At 41.5% G+C, this 20,744-nt stretch overlaps 12 non-coding genes across 12 annotated transcripts; all 12 read left to right on the forward strand.

Annotated features, from left to right (window-relative positions):
* Window positions 1–5,183: 5,183 nt before the first annotated feature.
* trnaf-gaa (transfer RNA phenylalanine (anticodon GAA)) lies at window positions 5,184–5,256 on the forward strand. Its single transcript has one exon. It is a non-coding gene; the product is annotated as a tRNA-Phe (tRNA).
* A 137-nt stretch (window positions 5,257–5,393) lies between these two features.
* Window positions 5,394–5,465, forward strand: trnaq-uug (transfer RNA glutamine (anticodon UUG)). Its single transcript has one exon. It is a non-coding gene; the product is annotated as a tRNA-Gln (tRNA).
* Window positions 5,466–8,015: 2,550 nt separating this feature from the next.
* On the forward strand, window positions 8,016–8,088 carry trnaf-gaa (transfer RNA phenylalanine (anticodon GAA)). Its single transcript has one exon. It is a non-coding gene; the product is annotated as a tRNA-Phe (tRNA).
* Window positions 8,089–8,225: 137 nt separating this feature from the next.
* Window positions 8,226–8,297, forward strand: trnaq-uug (transfer RNA glutamine (anticodon UUG)). Its single transcript has one exon. It is a non-coding gene; the product is annotated as a tRNA-Gln (tRNA).
* Window positions 8,298–11,194: 2,897 nt separating this feature from the next.
* trnaf-gaa (transfer RNA phenylalanine (anticodon GAA)) lies at window positions 11,195–11,267 on the forward strand. The gene has a single exon. It is a non-coding gene; the product is annotated as a tRNA-Phe (tRNA).
* Window positions 11,268–11,404: 137 nt separating this feature from the next.
* trnaq-uug (transfer RNA glutamine (anticodon UUG)) lies at window positions 11,405–11,476 on the forward strand. The gene has a single exon. It is a non-coding gene; the product is annotated as a tRNA-Gln (tRNA).
* Window positions 11,477–14,373: 2,897 nt separating this feature from the next.
* On the forward strand, window positions 14,374–14,446 carry trnaf-gaa (transfer RNA phenylalanine (anticodon GAA)). Its single transcript has one exon. It is a non-coding gene; the product is annotated as a tRNA-Phe (tRNA).
* Window positions 14,447–14,583: 137 nt separating this feature from the next.
* On the forward strand, window positions 14,584–14,655 carry trnaq-uug (transfer RNA glutamine (anticodon UUG)). Its single transcript has one exon. It is a non-coding gene; the product is annotated as a tRNA-Gln (tRNA).
* Window positions 14,656–15,887: 1,232 nt separating this feature from the next.
* trnaf-gaa (transfer RNA phenylalanine (anticodon GAA)) lies at window positions 15,888–15,960 on the forward strand. Its single transcript has one exon. It is a non-coding gene; the product is annotated as a tRNA-Phe (tRNA).
* Window positions 15,961–16,097: 137 nt separating this feature from the next.
* trnaq-uug (transfer RNA glutamine (anticodon UUG)) lies at window positions 16,098–16,169 on the forward strand. Its single transcript has one exon. It is a non-coding gene; the product is annotated as a tRNA-Gln (tRNA).
* A 3,209-nt stretch (window positions 16,170–19,378) lies between these two features.
* On the forward strand, window positions 19,379–19,451 carry trnaf-gaa (transfer RNA phenylalanine (anticodon GAA)). The gene has a single exon. It is a non-coding gene; the product is annotated as a tRNA-Phe (tRNA).
* A 137-nt stretch (window positions 19,452–19,588) lies between these two features.
* Window positions 19,589–19,660, forward strand: trnaq-uug (transfer RNA glutamine (anticodon UUG)). Its single transcript has one exon. It is a non-coding gene; the product is annotated as a tRNA-Gln (tRNA).
* The last annotated feature ends 1,084 nt before the right edge of the window (window positions 19,661–20,744 follow it).

Below are 20,744 nucleotides of genomic sequence, written 5' to 3' on the forward strand. Positions count from 1 at the left end.
ACTCACTTTCACTGCACCTTGTGGTTTCTGTTACTTACGGAGCCCCCCTAGTGTCAGGTAAGAAAAAAAAATACAGCCATGTGTAAACTGTGCCCTCAGATTTGTAAACTGTGCCCTCAATTTTGTAATTAAACTAAGCCTTCTAAGCAACTCGCACAGGTTTCCCCTGTCCCTTACACACAGTGGAGCATTTTGGATATAAACATAAGTTTGTGCTCGTGCAGCACTGTTTGATCTCCACGGTGTTTAATATAAAATGCTCTCCTGCCTTAGAGGACTTTCTTCCTCAGTCACTTAACGATTTCGCCTCCGTCTGATGGTGACTGAGGTCATGTTAGGAATAAAAGGTAACGCTGACAGAAAGTAAACGGAAGAAAGTCATTGTCCATGAATCTGGGTGTCTGCTAATGCTACCGTGCATATGACGTAGTAGAAAAATACCCGCTAGTGATATATTTGAGATGATATTACCTTTCTAAAATCCACACACTAGACAGTAGTGCATACTGTAAGTGTACAGTACTTCATTTGGGACACAACTTTAGTATTTACTCTCCGAAGCTTGTTTTTGGAAGAGAAGTAACATAATGAGTAAATCTCCCCCGTGCCGCGCGCAGACCAACTAACCCATAATGAGATTCGTTGACAACGATTTTCATAATCAATTATTATCAATTTTATTGATTAGTTGTGGCAGCTCTAGTTTTAATTCAAACTTCTTTATTAAACAATTCCCCACCAATCATAATCAAGAGAAGCAACTGTTCAGTCTGCAAACATACAGTACTCTGCTGCTCTCCTTCACTCTCTTCACCAACTTGTCCCATCTCACACGTACAGTGCATTCACTTCATTTAAACTTACGGTTGCCAGATATCACTAGAAAAGTCAACTTCAGTTTCCATGTTTTGATTTAATCCCCAAAATATAAAAAATAGATATTATGAAAACTTCATAAAATATAAATGAGAAATTAAATGATGTTTAATTACTATGGGTTGCACTTAATATCAATTTGACATTAAGCTTAGTTCGCTATCTCCTTAGAAGGCTATTAGCCTTTTTCCTAATATGGATCATGCTTGTGTTAGTCTACTTTTAATTAGGACTCTTTATTGTTTAAAATATTTTAAAATAAATATTTTATGCTTGTTTATTTATCAATCAATCAACAGTATCTCATTGCTATTATTTTAATTCAATTAACAGTGACCATGAGCAGAGAGCTTACATTTAACTGTTTATGATAGACTTCCTGATTAAAGCTTAAACAAGAAAAAGACTGGTATCTGGATCGGTTTCGGCTGTAAAAATCCTGATCGGAGCATAAGTAATGAACACCATTAAACTAAAGCGCTTTGCATCTGGTGGGTAAATGAACTCACATCCCAATCACATCCTACATGAGATTATTCAGATATATACACAATATACATAGAGCAGTTCGAGAACTGACTCCAGCGCAGAACCATGACAGTGGATGGCTTAGTGGTTAACATGTTTGCCTCACACTGCCAGGGTTGGGGGTTTGATTCCTGTGGCTCTGTTTGTCAAAAAAAACACCTAAACTTCTACTGTGCTCCCAAATTTTTGTAATTAGGAGCAGAAGTGCTCCTAAAAGAAATTGTTACCGTAGAGCCCTGTGCATTACTCCAAGGCATCACTGTTTTAAATTAAATAAGGATAAATCTGTTAGTGGTTGCTGGATGTTCCTAAGCAGCCCACAGATTCCCATGTGGATTTAAAATTTACATTTTAGTTTTGCTGTTAATAATTGTAGCTAGTGTTGTGTAGATCACTTTTTCTTAATTAAGTGAAAGCAATGCTCTTTATTAATTATTTATTGGATTTATTTCTAGCAGTAACTTCTAACTTCATCAGCAGCACATTGCCCCAGCCTGCCAGTGCTGAACTTGGGCCGCTGGACAATGAGTGAAGAGCCAGCTGAGGATGGCGAGGCCCAGGTTGCATCAGCAGCTAATCTCCCACATAAAGGTACCAAGATGCAGTGTTAGTACTGCACTTGCATTTCCGGTTCTTTCACTACACTTTCAATAGCAGTATTTTACAGTTTGCGTCTGCAAGAGCTCCAGAAGATGAACATCAATAACATTCATCAGAAAACTGTATGCTTGATCATAAATACACAACTAAATGTGTAAGAAAATACCTTTTTTAAATGACTTATATAACTACATTACATAAATATAGGGATAGTAGTTAGAGAAACCTGAAGGACAGGTCGCTGTCTGACTTTACTGACGAATGTAAACAATACGCCATAGCACTGAATTCAAGTGGACCATTTGTTCAAGATGCCATAATCTGCTGGATTACACTGGATGCCATAATCTGCAAAGAAGTAAAGCCTCTCTTCTTTTCTGTTAGTGACTGCTATGGTTAATTGAATAAATTTTCTTAGTATTTTTTAAGTACAAAACATAGCTACTCTCTGTCATGAGCTGTGTGTACACTGTGCCTTTTAAATAGTCATTTTCAACAATTCAAGTATAATCATCGAACCCCCCCCCAATACACACACACACACACTTCCCGCTCCACCTTTCCCCCAAAACCCAGAGTGTAATTCGAACACTGCAGGTACACCAGTGCAACAAATACTAAAATGCTCATACAGTATCAGTATCATGGTTGTCCTATAGTGGTCCCTTTACACTTGCAGACAGAGTGGAAGGTTACTGACAAATCGAAAGAAGTGAACGACATTTTTTAAGCACACACATGGTAGGTTTACCTAATAAAGTGAAGGTGTACAGTAAGTATGCATTTCTGTGTGAACATGTGCATTTAAATAATTGAAGACTGGTTGAGAGCTCAGGTTACAATTGAGGCCATCTGTAGGAGAGTCTTTTCACACAATAGTAAATTAAACTTCCATTATATAGTATGTTTAATGACCACAGAAATAAGCATATGAGGATTCAAATGAAATGAAATATGGGAAACAGGAGTAAGTTTATTGAGTACGGCTACAGAATTAGGAAAAAGCTACACAGTTGGGAAGCCATTTAGTTTTTTCTTACCTCAGTCTTCCTAAACTTTGCTTTTAAAGTCTTCATTATTTCGTAGAGTGTGTATAATCTAAAAGAAACAACCATAAATAAGGTTATAGTCATTTAATAAGGTTATAATCATAAATGTTATACTCATTGTCCAATAATCAATGAACAGCCTAATTAAGTGTTTCAGAGTACATTTTCCATCGAGTCTATTTATGCAGAGATAACTAAATGATTTATTTTCTTCACCAAAGAAACTATAACTCAGACAGCCACTTTTCTTCACTATTTGCTGAAACTTGAATTTCACTGCCTTATAAAGTCTGAACAATAAATAGACATGTGCGGTCATGTAGTTTAAGACATTAAGTAAACTTTCATTCGCTTCTAAAGCACATATAGGACCAAAGTGATTTGGGGAAAAAAAGAGAAGACTCACGTTAAATGCACCAAAGTAGAGATGTGTTAATGTTCTACACGCCGCACGAAGCACGGTGCTGAAACGGAGCTCCGTGTCACGTGACCACACGGCAACCGCTTCTGTGCGCGCGGGAGTGATGTTGCGCATGCGCTGTTCACAGAGCGGTCTGTAGCTTACATTTACACACACTCTTACCAAACCTGTATTTACCCAGGGGTGTAAACCTGACCTGGGCATTCGGGGCTGCAGATATTAACTTCATTATCGAGTAAGTTTCCACTTGGAGCGGTTTGTCACTACATAACTGAAGGTCAGTTAAAGAAGACGGCGGTGTTGTAATTTTATATCTTCAGGCTAAACACTTCATCGAAAACCCTTCTTCTAATTGGGATTTTCTACTCATCTGTAACTACAAGGTTGAGAAAAATACCTTGGCTAAATTTCACAAGCAGGTGCTTCTGCCTTGGTCTCTGATCTATAAGCACAACTTCTCTGCATAAATATTTTAATGTGGAATAATAAAGATATTTTATACAAGAACAACTATTACACCCCCCAAGTTATCAACTATTTTACTCAGAAGGACAATTACTAACCTATGCAGAATTTCTTAACTGTTTTAATATCCCCATTAACCCTAAAGACTTTGATGCGATAATGGAGTTGTCAGACTGTTGAAGAATGCCCCATACCCCTCAGTTCTCCCGACCCTGCTGCCTCTTTGATATGGTAAGTGTGCTCTTCCTCAAACTCTAATAGGTGGATACGCTCCTTATTTGATGAAGTAACAGTCTCAAACGTCACAGCTTTACAAAGACAACTAGAGAAGTAAGAATAATTCATCGTGTCTACCCCATTAATAATAATTATTATTATTATAATAATAACCTTTATTTTATAAAGCGCCTTTAAAAGCAGCTTCTCAAAGCACTGTACACAAAATAAGCAGTACACAGAAAAATAAAACATATAAAAGTTAATAAGAATAACAACAATGTTAATAATAATAATAATAATAATAATAATAATAATAATAATAATAAAAGAAGACAGCAGTCAAATGCAAGTTTTAAAAAGTGTGTCTTAACTTGAGCTTTAAAGGTCTGAGCTTCCCTGAGTTCAGGAGGAAGAGCGTTCCAAAGGGAAGGAGCATAGACAGAAAAAGTCCCGTCACCCATAGATTTTAAGCGTGTTTGTGGAATAGTTAACAGATTACACTGTGAGGAGCGCAAGATGCGATTTGGGGTGTAAGGGATTAATAAACCAGATAAGTAATGAGGAGCCAAGCCATGCGATGCCTTGTATGTCAACATCATGATCTTAAAATTGACATGCAACCTGAATGGCAGCCAGTGTAAGGATTCCAAAACAGGAGTAATATGTTCACATTTCCTGGTTCCTCTCAGGATCAAAACAACTCAGCTGGGAGACACTGAATCCATCGATCCGATTTCAAATCTCGGTGGAACCTACAAAGACTTTCGGGTTCCGAACAATTGTAAAACCGACGAGGGAACCACTTCTTTGGAAGATGAATGTCGGCCAAGGCTGAAACTTGTGCTTCGTGCAGTTAAGCCCATGTGCTCACTGGCTGACATATCATGGCTGGGGTAAGGTTAGACCTGAGTTCCGATTGTGGCAGCTTCTTGCTTGCTCTATGTAGGATGTTGCCGAGAAAAACCTAATGAAGAGAGATTTATCCAAATTTGTGGCTGAAAACGTACGCTTCTTCCGTAGAGCCAGCCGAAGTAGCTCAGTTGGGAGAGCGTTAGACTGAAGATCTAAAGGTCCCTGGTTCAATCCCGGGTTTCGGCATTAGGTTTGATGTTTTGATGACAACGGCCTACTCTCTGACCTTTCGGGGTACTTTCTGGATGCCAGAGACTGTAGTTGCTGGTCGGCCAGTACGTGGCAGTAATTGGCTGGGAAAATCACAGCTCTTAAGCTCGTCTGGTTCCATGGTGTAATGGTTAGCACTTTGGACTTTGAATCCAGTGATCCGAGTTCAAATCTCGGTGGAACCGGCTCTGAGTTTGTCGAGGTTTCTGTAATAAAGCTGCCAAGTTGTCCCATCTGAAATGTAAGTTTGCACCAACTTATTTCTAACATCCCAGACAACTGAAAATGTGCATGTGGTGTTATTACTTTGCAGGAAGAATATTGGCTGAAATATCAGTTGTGGGGGAACATTAGACTAAGGTTTGTGCTTCCCTGCTTGTTCTATGCGGGATGTAGTCCACCAAAATGATAACGTACATTGATCGTTTCATTTTGTTGTTTGACAGTACTGCGTTTGTGTGCATTGGACGATCCGAGTTCAAATCTCGGTGGAACCTGCTCTGAGTTTGTTGAGGTTTCTGTAATAAAGCAGGCAAGTTGCCCCATCTGAAATGTAAGTTTGCACCAAGTTATTTTTAACATCCCAGACAACTGAAACTGTGCAAATGGTGTTATTACTTTGCAAGAAGAATATTGGCTGAAATATCAGTTGTGGGGGAACATTAGACTAAGGTTTGTGCTTCCCTGCTTGTTCTATGCGGGATGTAGTCCACCAAAATGATAACGTACATTGATCGTTTCATTTTGTTGTTTGACAGTACTGCGTTTGTGTGCATTGGACGATCCGAGTTCAAATCTCGGTGGAACCGGCTCTGAGTTTGTCGAGGTTTCTGTAATAAAGCAGGCAAGTTGCCCCATCTGAAATGTAAGCTTGCACCAAGTTATTTCTAACATCCCAGACAACTGAAAATGTGCATATGGTGTTATTACTTTGCAGGAAGAATATTGGCTGAAATATCAGTTGTGGGGGAACATTAGACTAAGGTTTGTGCTTCCCTGCTTGTTCTATGCGGGATGTAGTCCACCAAAATGATAACGTACATTGATCGTTTCATTTTGTTGTTTTTGCAAATTACCATTTTGCAAAGTACCATTTTGCAAATGGTACTGCGTTTGTGTGCATTGGACGATCCGAGTTCAAATCTCGGTGGAACCTGCTCTGAGTTTGTTGAGGTTTCTGTAATAAAGCAGGCAAGTTGCCCCATCTGAAATGTAAGTTTGCACCAAGTTATTTCTAACATCCCAGACAACTGAAAATGTGCATATGGTGTTATTACTTTGCAGGAAGAATATTGGCTGAAATATCAGTTGTGGGGGAACATTAGACTAAGGTTTGTGCTTCCCTGCTTGTTCTATGCGGGATGTAGTCCACCAAAATGATAACGTACATTGATCGTTTCATTTTGTTGTTTTTGCAAATTACCATTTTGCAAAGTACCATTTTGCAAATGGTACTGCGTTTGTGTGCATTGGACGATCCGAGTTCAAATCTCGGTGGAACCTGCTCTAAGTTTGTTGAGGTTTCTGTAATAAAGCAGGCAAGTTGCCCCATCTGAAATGTAAGTTTGCACCAAGTTATTTTTAACATCCCAGACAACTGAAACTGTGCAAATGGTGTTATTACTTTGCAAGAAGAATATTGGCTGAAATATCAGTTGTGGGGGAACATTAGACTAAGGTTTGTGCTTCCCTGCTTGTTCTATGCGGGATGTAGTCCACCAAAATGATAACGTACATTGATCGTTTCATTTTGTTGTTTGACAGTACTGCGTTTGTGTGCATTGGACGATCCGAGTTCAAATCTCGGTGGAACCGGCTCTGAGTTTGTCGAGGTTTCTGTAATAAAGCAGGCAAGTTGCCCCATCTGAAATGTAAGCTTGCACCAAGTTATTTCTAACATCCCAGACAACTGAAAATGTGCATATGGTGTTATTACTTTGCAGGAAGAATATTGGCTGAAATATCAGTTGTGGGGGAACATTAGACTAAGGTTTGTGCTTCCCTGCTTGTTCTATGCGGGATGTAGTCCACCAAAATGATAACGTACATTGATCGTTTCATTTTGTTGTTTGACAGTACTGCGTTTGTGTGCATGGGCCGAAATAACTTTGGAGATTCCAACTTTGGAGACTTTGAATCCAGTGATCGCATTTCGAATCTCTTGTAAAGATGACTCTGGGGCCGATTCTGTTGAATATAAACATGGGCCATGGCTGAATTCTTTGGTCCATGAAGTTGAGACCATGTGCACTTTTCCTGAAGTAACATGGCTGCGGGAACGTTAGACCGGAACACTGATGGTGACAGGTTCCTGCTTGCTCTAAGTACAAAATTCCAGTCCAGATGTACATGGACCGTTTCCGATTTTTGTTTGATACAGTGCTGATTTTGTGTGCCTTGCCCAAAACAACTCAGCTGGGAGACACTGAATCCATCGATCCGATTTCAAATCTCGGTGGAACCTACAAAGACTTTCGGGTTCCGAACAATTGTAAAACCGACGAGGGAACCACTTCTTTGGAAGATGAATGTCGGCCAAGGCTGAAACTTGTGCTTCGTGCAGTTAAGCCCATGTGCTCACTGGCTGACATATCATGGCTGGGGTAAGGTTAGACCCGAGTTCCGATTGTGGCAGCTTCTTGCTTGCTCTATGTAGGATGTTGCCGAGAAAAACCTAATGAAGAGAGATTTATCCAAATTTGTGGCTGAAAACGTACGCTTCTTCCGAAGAGCCAGCCGAAGTAGCTCAGTTGGGAGAGCGTTAGACTGAAGATCTAAAGGTCCCTGGTTCAATCCCGGGTTTCGGCATTAGGTTTGATGTTTTGATGACAACGGCCTACTCTCTGACCTTTCGGGGTACTTTCTGGATGCCAGAGACTCTAGTTGCTGGTCGGCCAGTACGTGGCAGTAATTGGCTGGGAAAATCACAGCTCTTAAGCTCGTCTGGTTCCATGGTGTAATGGTTAGCACTTTGGACTTTGAATCCAGTGATCCGAGTTCAAATCTCGGTGGAACCGGCTCTGAGTTTGTCGAGGTTTCTGTAATAAAGCTGCCAAGTTGTCCCATCTGAAATGTAAGTTTGCACCAACTTATTTCTAACATCCCAGACAACTGAAAATGTGCATGTGGTGTTATTACTTTGCAGGAAGAATATTGGCTGAAATATCAGTTGTGGGGGAACATTAGACTAAGGTTTGTGCTTCCCTGCTTGTTCTATGCGGGATGTAGTCCACCAAAATGATAACGTACATTGATCGTTTCATTTTGTTGTTTTTGCAAATTACCATTTTGCAAAGTACCATTTTGCAAATGGTACTGCGTTTGTGTGCATTGGACGATCCGAGTTCAAATCTCGGTGGAACCTGCTCTGAGTTTGTTGAGGTTTCTGTAATAAAGCAGGCAAGTTGCCCCATCTGAAATGTAAGTTTGCACCAAGTTATTTTTAACATCCCAGACAACTGAAACTGTGCGAATGGTGTTATTACTTTGCAAGAAGAATATTGGCTGAAATATCAGTTGTGGGGGAACATTAGACTAAGGTTTGTGCTTCCCTGCTTGTTCTATGCGGGATGTAGTCCACCAAAATGATAACGTACATTGATCGTTTCATTTTGTTGTTTGACAGTACTGCGTTTGTGTGCATTGGACGATCCGAGTTCAAATCTCGGTGGAACCGGCTCTGAGTTTGTCGAGGTTTCTGTAATAAAGCAGGCAAGTTGCCCCATCTGAAATGTAAGCTTGCACCAAGTTATTTCTAACATCCCAGACAACTGAAAATGTGCATATGGTGTTATTACTTTGCAGGAAGAATATTGGCTGAAATATCAGTTGTGGGGGAACATTAGACTAAGGTTTGTGCTTCCCTGCTTGTTCTATGCGGGATGTAGTCCACCAAAATGATAACGTACATTGATCGTTTCATTTTGTTGTTTGACAGTACTGCGTTTGTGTGCATTGGACGATCCGAGTTCAAATCTCGGTGGAACCGGCTCTGAGTTTGTCGAGGTTTCTGTAATAAAGCAGGCAAGTTGCCCCATCTGAAATGTAAGCTTGCACCAAGTTATTTCTAACATCCCAGACAACTGAAAATGTGCATATGGTGTTATTACTTTGCAGGAAGAATATTGGCTGAAATATCAGTTGTGGGGGAACATTAGACTAAGGTTTGTGCTTCCCTGCTTGTTCTATGCGGGATGTAGTCCACCAAAATGATAACGTACATTGATCGTTTCATTTTGTTGTTTTTGCAAATTACCATTTTGCAAAGTACCATTTTGCAAATGGTACTGCGTTTGTGTGCATTGGACGATCCGAGTTCAAATCTCGGTGGAACCGGCTCTGAGTTTGTTGAGGTTTCTGTAATAAAGCAGGCAAGTTGCCCCATCTGAAATGTAAGTTTGCACCAAGTTATTTCTAACATCCCAGACAACTGAAACTGTGCATATGGTGTTATTACTTTGCAGGAAGAATATTGGCTGAAATATCAGTTGTGGGGGAACATTAGACTAAGGTTTGTGCTTCCCTGCTTGTTCTATGCGGGATGTAGTCCACCAAAATGATAACGTACATTGATCGTTTCATTTTGTTGTTTTTGCAAATTACCATTTTGCAAAGTACCATTTTGCAAATGGTACTGCGTTTGTGTGCATTGGACGATCCGAGTTCAAATCTCGGTGGAACCTGCTCTGAGTTTGTTGAGGTTTCTGTAATAAAGCAGGCAAGTTGCCCCATCTGAAATGTAAGTTTGCACCAAGTTATTTTTAACATCCCAGACAACTGAAACTGTGCAAATGGTGTTATTACTTTGCAAGAAGAATATTGGCTGAAATATCAGTTGTGGGGGAACATTAGACTAAGGTTTGTGCTTCCCTGCTTGTTCTATGCGGGATGTAGTCCACCAAAATGATAACGTACATTGATCGTTTCATTTTGTTGTTTGACAGTACTGCGTTTGTGTGCATTGGACGATCCGAGTTCAAATCTCGGTGGAACCGGCTCTGAGTTTGTCGAGGTTTCTGTAATAAAGCAGGCAAGTTGCCCCATCTGAAATGTAAGCTTGCACCAAGTTATTTCTAACATCCCAGACAACTGAAAATGTGCATATGGTGTTATTACTTTGCAGGAAGAATATTGGCTGAAATATCAGTTGTGGGGGAACATTAGACTAAGGTTTGTGCTTCCCTGCTTGTTCTATGCGGGATGTAGTCCACCAAAATGATAACGTACATTGATCGTTTCATTTTGTTGTTTGACAGTACTGCGTTTGTGTGCATGGGCCGAAATAACTTTGGAGATTCCAACTTTGGAGACTTTGAATCCAGTGATCGCATTTCGAATCTCTTGTAAAGATGACTCTGGGGCCGATTCTGTTGAATATAAACATGGGCCATGGCTGAATTCTTTGGTCCATGAAGTTGAGACCATGTGCACTTTTCCTGAAGTAACATGGCTGCGGGAACGTTAGACCGGAACACTGATGGTGACAGGTTCCTGCTTGCTCTAAGTACAAAATTCCAGTCCAGATGTACATGGACCGTTTCCGATTTTTGTTTGATACAGTGCTGATTTTGTGTGCCTTGCCCAAAACAACTCAGCTGGGAGACACTGAATCCATCGATCCGATTTCAAATCTCGGTGGAACCTACAAAGACTTTCGGGTTCCGAACAATTGTAAAACCGACGAGGGAACCACTTCTTTGGAAGATGAATGTCGGCCAAGGCTGAAACTTGTGCTTCGTGCAGTTAAGCCCATGTGCTCACTGGCTGACATATCATGGCTGGGGTAAGGTTAGACCCGAGTTCCGATTGTGGCAGCTTCTTGCTTGCTCTATGTAGGATGTTGCCGAGAAAAACCTAATGAAGAGAGATTTATCCAAATTTGTGGCTGAAAACGTACGCTTCTTCCGAAGAGCCAGCCGAAGTAGCTCAGTTGGGAGAGCGTTAGACTGAAGCTCTAAAGGTCCCTGGTTCAATCCCGGGTTTCGGCATTAGGTTTGATGTTTTGATGACAACGGCCTACTCTCTGACCTTTCGGGGTACTTTCTGGATGCCAGAGACTGTAGTTGCTGGTCGGCCAGTACGTGGCAGTAATTGGCTGGGAAAATCACAGCTCTTAAGCTCGTCTGGTTCCATGGTGTAATGGTTAGCACTTTGGACTTTGAATCCAGTGATCCGAGTTCAAATCTCGGTGGAACCGGCTCTGAGTTTGTTGAGGTTTCTGTAATAAAGCTGCCAAGTTGTCCCATCTGAAATGTAAGTTTGCACCAACTTATTTCTAACATCCCAGACAACTGAAAATGTGCATGTGGTGTTATTACTTTGCAGGAAGAATATTGGCTGAAATATCAGTTGTGGGGGAACATTAGACTAAGGTTTGTGCTTCCCTGCTTGTTCTATGCGGGATGTAGTCCACCAAAATGATAACGTACATTGATCGTTTCATTTTGTTGTTTTTGCAAATTACCATTTTGCAAAGTACCATTTTGCAAATGGTACTGCGTTTGTGTGCATTGGACGATCCGAGTTCAAATCTCGGTGGAACCTGCTCTGAGTTTGTTGAGGTTTCTGTAATAAAGCAGGCAAGTTGCCCCATCTGAAATGTAAGTTTGCACCAAGTTATTTTTAACATCCCAGACAACTGAAACTGTGCGAATGGTGTTATTACTTTGCAAGAAGAATATTGGCTGAAATATCAGTTGTGGGGGAACATTAGACTAAGGTTTGTGCTTCCCTGCTTGTTCTATGCGGGATGTAGTCCACCAAAATGATAACGTACATTGATCGTTTCATTTTGTTGTTTGACAGTACTGCGTTTGTGTGCATTGGACGATCCGAGTTCAAATCTCGGTGGAACCGGCTCTGAGTTTGTCGAGGTTTCTGTAATAAAGCAGGCAAGTTGCCCCATCTGAAATGTAAGCTTGCACCAAGTTATTTCTAACATCCCAGACAACTGAAAATGTGCATATGGTGTTATTACTTTGCAGGAAGAATATTGGCTGAAATATCAGTTGTGGGGGAACATTAGACTAAGGTTTGTGCTTCCCTGCTTGTTCTATGCGGGATGTAGTCCACCAAAATGATAACGTACATTGATCGTTTCATTTTGTTGTTTGACAGTACTGCGTTTGTGTGCATTGGACGATCCGAGTTCAAATCTCGGTGGAACCGGCTCTGAGTTTGTCGAGGTTTCTGTAATAAAGCAGGCAAGTTGCCCCATCTGAAATGTAAGCTTGCACCAAGTTATTTCTAACATCCCAGACAACTGAAAATGTGCATATGGTGTTATTACTTTGCAGGAAGAATATTGGCTGAAATATCAGTTGTGGGGGAACATTAGACTAAGGTTTGTGCTTCCCTGCTTGTTCTATGCGGGATGTAGTCCACCAAAATGATAACGTACATTGATCGTTTCATTTTGTTGTTTTTGCAAATTACCATTTTGCAAAGTACCATTTTGCAAATGGTACTGCGTTTGTGTGCATTGGACGATCCGAGTTCAAATCTCGGTGGAACCGGCTCTGAGTTTGTTGAGGTTTCTGTAATAAAGCAGGCAAGTTGCCCCATCTGAAATGTAAGTTTGCACCAAGTTATTTCTAACATCCCAGACAACTGAAACTGTGCATATGGTGTTATTACTTTGCAGGAAGAATATTGGCTGAAATATCAGTTGTGGGGGAACATTAGACTAAGGTTTGTGCTTCCCTGCTTGTTCTATGCGGGATGTAGTCCACCAAAATGATAACGTACATTGATCGTTTCATTTTGTTGTTTTTGCAAATTACCATTTTGCAAAGTACCATTTTGCAAATGGTACTGCGTTTGTGTGCATTGGACGATCCGAGTTCAAATCTCGGTGGAACCTGCTCTGAGTTTGTTGAGGTTTCTGTAATAAAGCAGGCAAGTTGCCCCATCTGAAATGTAAGTTTGCACCAAGTTATTTTTAACATCCCAGACAACTGAAACTGTGCAAATGGTGTTATTACTTTGCAAGAAGAATATTGGCTGAAATATCAGTTGTGGGGGAACATTAGACTAAGGTTTGTGCTTCCCTGCTTGTTCTATGCGGGATGTAGTCCACCAAAATGATAACGTACATTGATCGTTTCATTTTGTTGTTTGACAGTACTGCGTTTGTGTGCATTGGACGATCCGAGTTCAAATCTCGGTGGAACCGGCTCTGAGTTTGTCGAGGTTTCTGTAATAAAGCAGGCAAGTTGCCCCATCTGAAATGTAAGCTTGCACCAAGTTATTTCTAACATCCCAGACAACTGAAAATGTGCATATGGTGTTATTACTTTGCAGGAAGAATATTGGCTGAAATATCAGTTGTGGGGGAACATTAGACTAAGGTTTGTGCTTCCCTGCTTGTTCTATGCGGGATGTAGTCCACCAAAATGATAACGTACATTGATCGTTTCATTTTGTTGTTTGACAGTACTGCGTTTGTGTGCATGGGCCGAAATAACTTTGGAGATTCCAACTTTGGAGACTTTGAATCCAGTGATCGCATTTCGAATCTCTTGTAAAGATGACTCTGGGGCCGATTCTGTTGAATATAAACATGGGCCATGGCTGAATTCTTTGGTCCATGAAGTTGAGACCATGTGCACTTTTCCTGAAGTAACATGGCTGCGGGAACGTTAGACCGGAACACTGATGGTGACAGGTTCCTGCTTGCTCTAAGTACAAAATTCCAGTCCAGATGTACATGGACCGTTTCCGATTTTTGTTTGATACAGTGCTGATTTTGTGTGCCTTGCCCAAAACAACTCAGCTGGGAGACACTGAATCCATCGATCCGATTTCAAATCTCGGTGGAACCTACAAAGACTTTCGGGTTCCGAACAATTGTAAAACCGACGAGGGAACCACTTCTTTGGAAGATGAATGTCGGCCAAGGCTGAAACTTGTGCTTCGTGCAGTTAAGCCCATGTGCTCACTGGCTGACATATCATGGCTGGGGTAAGGTTAGACCCGAGTTCCGATTGTGGCAGCTTCTTGCTTGCTCTATGTAGGATGTTGCCGAGAAAAACCTAATGAAGAGAGATTTATCCAAATTTGTGGCTGAAAACGTACGCTTCTTCCGAAGAGCCAGCCGAAGTAGCTCAGTTGGGAGAGCGTTAGACTGAAGATCTAAAGGTCCCTGGTTCAATCCCGGGTTTCGGCATTAGGTTTGATGTTTTGATGACAACGGCCTACTCTCTGACCTTTCGGGGTACTTTCTGGATGCCAGAGACTCTAGTTGCTGGTCGGCCAGTACGTGGCAGTAATTGGCTGGGAAAATCACAGCTCTTAAGCTCGTCTGGTTCCATGGTGTAATGGTTAGCACTTTGGACTTTGAATCCAGTGATCCGAGTTCAAATCTCGGTGGAACCGGCTCTGAGTTTGTCGAGGTTTCTGTAATAAAGCTGCCAAGTTGTCCCATCTGAAATGTAAGTTTGCACCAACTTATTTCTAACATCCCAGACAACTGAAAATGTGCATGTGGTGTTATTACTTTGCAGGAAGAATATTGGCTGAAATATCAGTTGTGGGGGAACATTAGACTAAGGTTTGTGCTTCCCTGCTTGTTCTATGCGGGATGTAGTCCACCAAAATGATAACGTACATTGATCGTTTCATTTTGTTGTTTGACAGTACTGCGTTTGTGTGCATTGGACGATCCGAGTTCAAATCTCGGTGGAACCGGCTCTGAGTTTGTCGAGGTTTCTGTAATAAAGCAGGCAAGTTGCCCCATCTGAAATGTAAGCTTGCACCAAGTTATTTCTAACATCCCAGACAACTGAAAATGTGCATATGGTGTTATTACTTTGCAGGAAGAATATTGGCTGAAATATCAGTTGTGGGGGAACATTAGACTAAGGTTTGTGCTTCCCTGCTTGTTCTATGCGGGATGTAGTCCACCAAAATGATAACGTACATTGATCGTTTCATTTTGTTGTTTGACAGTACTGCGTTTGTGTGCATGGGCCGAAATAACTTTGGAGATTCCAACTTTGGAGACTTTGAATCCAGTGATCGCATTTCGAATCTCTTGTAAAGATGACTCTGGGGCCGATTCTGTTGAATATAAACATGGGCCATGGCTGAATTCTTTGGTCCATGAAGTTGAGACCATGTGCACTTTTCCTGAAGTAACATGGCTGCGGGAACGTTAGACCGGAACACTGATGGTGACAGGTTCCTGCTTGCTCTAAGTACAAAATTCCAGTCCAGATGTACATGGACCGTTTCCGATTTTTGTTTGATACAGTGCTGATTTTGTGTGCCTTGCCCAAAACAACTCAGCTGGGAGACACTGAATCCATCGATCCGATTTCAAATCTCGGTGGAACCTACAAAGACTTTCGGGTTCCGAACAATTGTAAAACCGACGAGGGAACCACTTCTTTGGAAGATGAATGTCGGCCAAGGCTGAAACTTGTGCTTCGTGCAGTTAAGCCCATGTGCTCACTGGCTGACATATCATGGCTGGGGTAAGGTTAGACCCGAGTTCCGATTGTGGCAGCTTCTTGCTTGCTCTATGTAGGATGTTGCCGAGAAAAACCTAATGAAGAGAGATTTATCCAAATTTGTGGCTGAAAACGTACGCTTCTTCCGAAGAGCCAGCCGAAGTAGCTCAGTTGGGAGAGCGTTAGACTGAAGCTCTAAAGGTCCCTGGTTCAATCCCGGGTTTCGGCATTAGGTTTGATGTTTTGATGACAACGGCCTACTCTCTGACCTTTCGGGGTACTTTCTGGATGCCAGAGACTGTAGTTGCTGGTCGGCCAGTACGTGGCAGTAATTGGCTGGGAAAATCACAGCTCTTAAGCTCGTCTGGTTCCATGGTGTAATGGTTAGCACTTTGGACTTTGAATCCAGTGATCCGAGTTCAAATCTCGGTGGAACCGGCTCTGAGTTTGTCGAGGTTTCTGTAATAAAGCTGCCAAGTTGTCCCATCTGAAATGTAAGTTTGCACCAACTTATTTCTAACATCCCAGACAACTGAAAATGTGCATGTGGTGTTATTACTTTGCAGGAAGAATATTGGCTGAAATATCAGTTGTGGGGGAACATTAGACTAAGGTTTGTGCTTCCCTGCTTGTTCTATGCGGGATGTAGTCCACCAAAATGATAACGTACATTGATCGTTTCATTTTGTTGTTTGACAGTACTGCGTTTGTGTGCATTGGACGATCCGAGTTCAAATCTCGGTGGAACCGGCTCTGAGTTTGTCGAGGTTTCTGTAATAAAGCAGGCAAGTTGCCCCATCTGAAATGTAAGCTTGCACCAAGTTATTTCTAACATCCCAGACAACTGAAACTGTGCGAATGGTGTTATTACTTTGCAGGAAGAATATTGGCTGAAATATCAGTTGTGGGGGAACATTAGACTAAGGTTTGTGCTTCCCTGCTTGTTCTATGCGGGATGTAGTCCACCAAAATGATAACGTACATTGATCGTTTCATTTTGTTGTTTTTGCAAATTACCATTTTGCAAAGTACCATTTTGCAAATGGTACTGCGTTTGTGTGCATTGGACGATCCGAGTTCAAATCTCGGTGGAACCTGCTCTGAGTTTGTTGAGGTTTCTGTAATAAAGCAGGCAAGTTGCCCCATCTGAAATGTAAGTTTGCACCAAGTTATTTTTAACATCCCAGACAACTGAAACTGTGCAAATGGTGTTATTACTTTGCAAGAAGAATATTGGCTGAAATATCAGTTGTGGGGGAACATTAGACTAAGGTTTGTGCTTCCCTGCTTGTTCTATGCGGGATGTAGTCCACCAAAATGATAACGTACATTGATCGTTTCATTTTGTTGTTTGACAGTACTGCGTTTGTGTGCATTGGACGATCCGAGTTCAAATCTCGGTGGAACCGGCTCTGAGTTTGTCGAGGTTTCTGTAATAAAGCAGGCAAGTTGCCCCATCTGAAATGTAAGCTTGCACCAAGTTATTTTTAACATCCCAGACAACTGAAACTGTGCGAATGGTGTTATTACTTTGCAGGAAGAATATTGGCTGAAATATCAGTTGTGGGGGAACATTAGACTAAGGTTTGTGCTTCCCTGCTTGTTCTATGCGGGATGTAGTCCACCAAAATGATAACGTACATTGATCGTTTCATTTTGTTGTTTGACAGTACTGCGTTTGTGTGCATTGGACGATCCGAGTTCAAATCTCGGTGGAACCGGCTCTGAGTTTGTCGAGGTTTCTGTAATAAAGCAGGCAAGTTGCCCCATCTGAAATGTAAGCTTGCACCAAGTTATTTTTAACATCCCAGACAACTGAAACTGTGCGAATGGTGTTATTACTTTGCAGGAAGAATATTGGCTGAAATATCAGTTGTGGGGGAACATTAGACTAAGGTTTGTGCTTCCCTGCTTGTTCTATGCGGGATGTAGTCCACCAAAATGATAACGTACATTGATCGTTTCATTTTGTTGTTTTTGCAAATTACCATTTTGCAAAGTACCATTTTGCAAATGGTACTGCGTTTGTGTGCATTGGACGATCCGAGTTCAAATCTCGGTGGAACCTGCTCTGAGTTTGTTGAGGTTTCTGTAATAAAGCAGGCAAGTTGCCCCATCTGAAATGTAAGTTTGCACCAAGTTATTTTTAACATCCCAGACAACTGAAACTGTGCAAATGGTGTTATTACTTTGCAAGAAGAATATTGGCTGAAATATCAGTTGTGGGGGAACATTAGACTAAGGTTTGTGCTTCCCTGCTTGTTCTATGCGGGATGTAGTCCACCAAAATGATAACGTACATTGATCGTTTCATTTTGTTGTTTGACAGTACTGCGTTTGTGTGCATTGGACGATCCGAGTTCAAATCTCGGTGGAACCGGCTCTGAGTTTGTCGAGGTTTCTGTAATAAAGCAGGCAAGTTGCCCCATCTGAAATGTAAGCTTGCACCAAGTTATTTCTAACATCCCAGACAACTGAAAATGTGCATATGGTGTTATTACTTTGCAGGAAGAATATTGGCTGAAATATCAGTTGTGGGGGAACATTAGACTAAGGTTTGTGCTTCCCTGCTTGTTCTATGCGGGATGTAGTCCACCAAAATGATAACGTACATTGATCGTTTCATTTTGTTGTTTTTGCAAATTACCATTTTGCAAAGTACCATTTTGCAAATGGTACTGCGTTTGTGTGCATTGGACGATCCGAGTTCAAATCTCGGTGGAACCGGCTCTGAGTTTGTTGAGGTTTCTGTAATAAAGCAGGCAAGTTGCCCCATCTGAAATGTAAGTTTGCACCAAGTTATTTTTAACATCCCAGACAACTGAAACTGTGCAAATGGTGTTATTACTTTGCAAGAAGAATATTGGCTGAAATATCAGTTGTGGGGGAACATTAGACTAAGGTTTGTGCTTCCCTGCTTGTTCTATGCGGGATGTAGTCCACCAAAATGATAACGTACATTGATCGTTTCATTTTGTTGTTTGACAGTACTGCGTTTGTGTGCATGGGCCGAAATAACTTTGGAGATTCCAACTTTGGAGACTTTGAATCCAGTGATCGCATTTCGAATCTCTTGTAAAGATGACTCTGGGGCCGATTCTGTTGAATATAAACATGGGCCATGGCTGAATTCTTTGGTCCATGAAGTTGAGACCATGTGCACTTTTCCTGAAGTAACATGGCTGCGGGAACGTTAGACCGGAACACTGATGGTGACAGGTTCCTGCTTGCTCTAAGTACAAAATTCCAGTCCAGATGTACATGGACCGTTTCCGATTTTTGTTTGATACAGTGCTGATTTTGTGTGCCTTGCCCAAAACAACTCAGCTGGGAGACACTGAATCCATCGATCCGATTTCAAATCTCGGTGGAACCTACAAAGACTTTCGGGTTCCGAACAATTGTAAAACCGACGAGGGAACCACTTCTTTGGAAGATGAATGTCGGCCAAGGCTGAAACTTGTGCTTCGTGCAGTTAAGCCCATGTGCTCACTGGCTGACATATCATGGCTGGGGTAAGGTTAGACCTGAGTTCCGATTGTGGCAGCTTCTTGCTTGCTCTATGTAGGATGTTGCCGAGAAAAACCTAATGAAGAGAGATTTATCCAAATTTGTGGCTGAAAACGTACGCTTCTTCTGAAGAGCCAGCCGAAGTAGCTCAGTTGGGAGAGCGTTAGACTGAAGATCTAAAGGTCCCTGGTTCAATCCCGGGTTTCGGCATTAGGTTTGATGTTTTGATGACAACGGCCTACTCTCTGACCTTTCGGGGTACTTTCTGGATGCCAGAGACTGTAGTTGCTGGTCGGCCAGTACGTGGCAGTAATTGGCTTGGAAAATCACAGCTCTTAAGCTTGTCTGGTTCCATGGTGTAATGGTTAGCACTTTGGACTTTGAATCCAGTGATCCGAGTTCAAATCTCGGTGGAACCGGCTCTGAGTTTGTGGAGGTTTCTGTAATAAAGCTGCCAAGTTGTCCCATCTGAAATGTAAGTTTGCACCAACTTATTTCTAACATCCCAGACAACTGAAAATGTGCATGTGGTGTTATTACTTTGCAGGAAGAATATTGGCTGAAATATCAGTTGTGGGGGAACATTAGACTAAGGTTTGTGCTTCCCTGCTTGTTCTATGCGGGATGTAGTCCACCAAAATGATAACGTACATTGATCGTTTCATTTTGTTGTTTTTGCAAATTACCATTTTGCAAAGTACCATTTTGCAAATGGTACTGCGTTTGTGTGCATTGGACGATCCGAGTTCAAATCTCGGTGGAACCTGCTCTGAGTTTGTTGAGGTTTCTGTAATAAAGCAGGCAAGTTGCCCCATCTGAAATGTAAGTTTGCACCAAGTTATTTTTAACATCCCAGACAACTGAAACTGTGCAAATGGTGTTATTACTTTGCAAGAAGAATATTGGCTGAAATATCAGTTGTGGGGGAACATTAGACTAAGGTTTGTGCTTCCCTGCTTGTTCTATGCGGGATGTAGTCCACCAAAATGATAACGTACATTGATCGTTTCATTTTGTTGTTTGACAGTACTGCGTTTGTGTGCATTGGACGATCCGAGTTCAAATCTCGGTGGAACCGGCTCTGAGTTTGTCGAGGTTTCTGTAATAAAGCAGGCAAGTTGCCCCATCTGAAATGTAAGCTTGCACCAAGTTATTTCTAACATCCCAGACAACTGAAAATGTGCATATGGTGTTATTACTTTGCAGGAAGAATATTGGCTGAAATATCAGTTGTGGGGGAACATTAGACTAAGGTTTGTGCTTCCCTGCTTGTTCTATGCGGGATGTAGTCCACCAAAATGATAACGTACATTGATCGTTTCATTTTGTTGTTTGACAGTACTGCGTTTGTGTGCATGGGCCGAAATAACTTTGGAGATTCCAACTTTGGAGACTTTGAATCCAGTGATCGCATTTCGAATCTCTTGTAAAGATGACTCTGGGGCCGATTCTGTTGAATATAAACATGGGCCATGGCTGAATTCTTTGGTCCATGAAGTTGAG

Source organism: Ictalurus punctatus, chromosome 10, assembly GCF_001660625.3.
Source record: "Ictalurus punctatus breed USDA103 chromosome 10, Coco_2.0, whole genome shotgun sequence".
NCBI classification, from domain to species: Eukaryota; Metazoa; Chordata; class Actinopteri; order Siluriformes; family Ictaluridae; genus Ictalurus; species Ictalurus punctatus.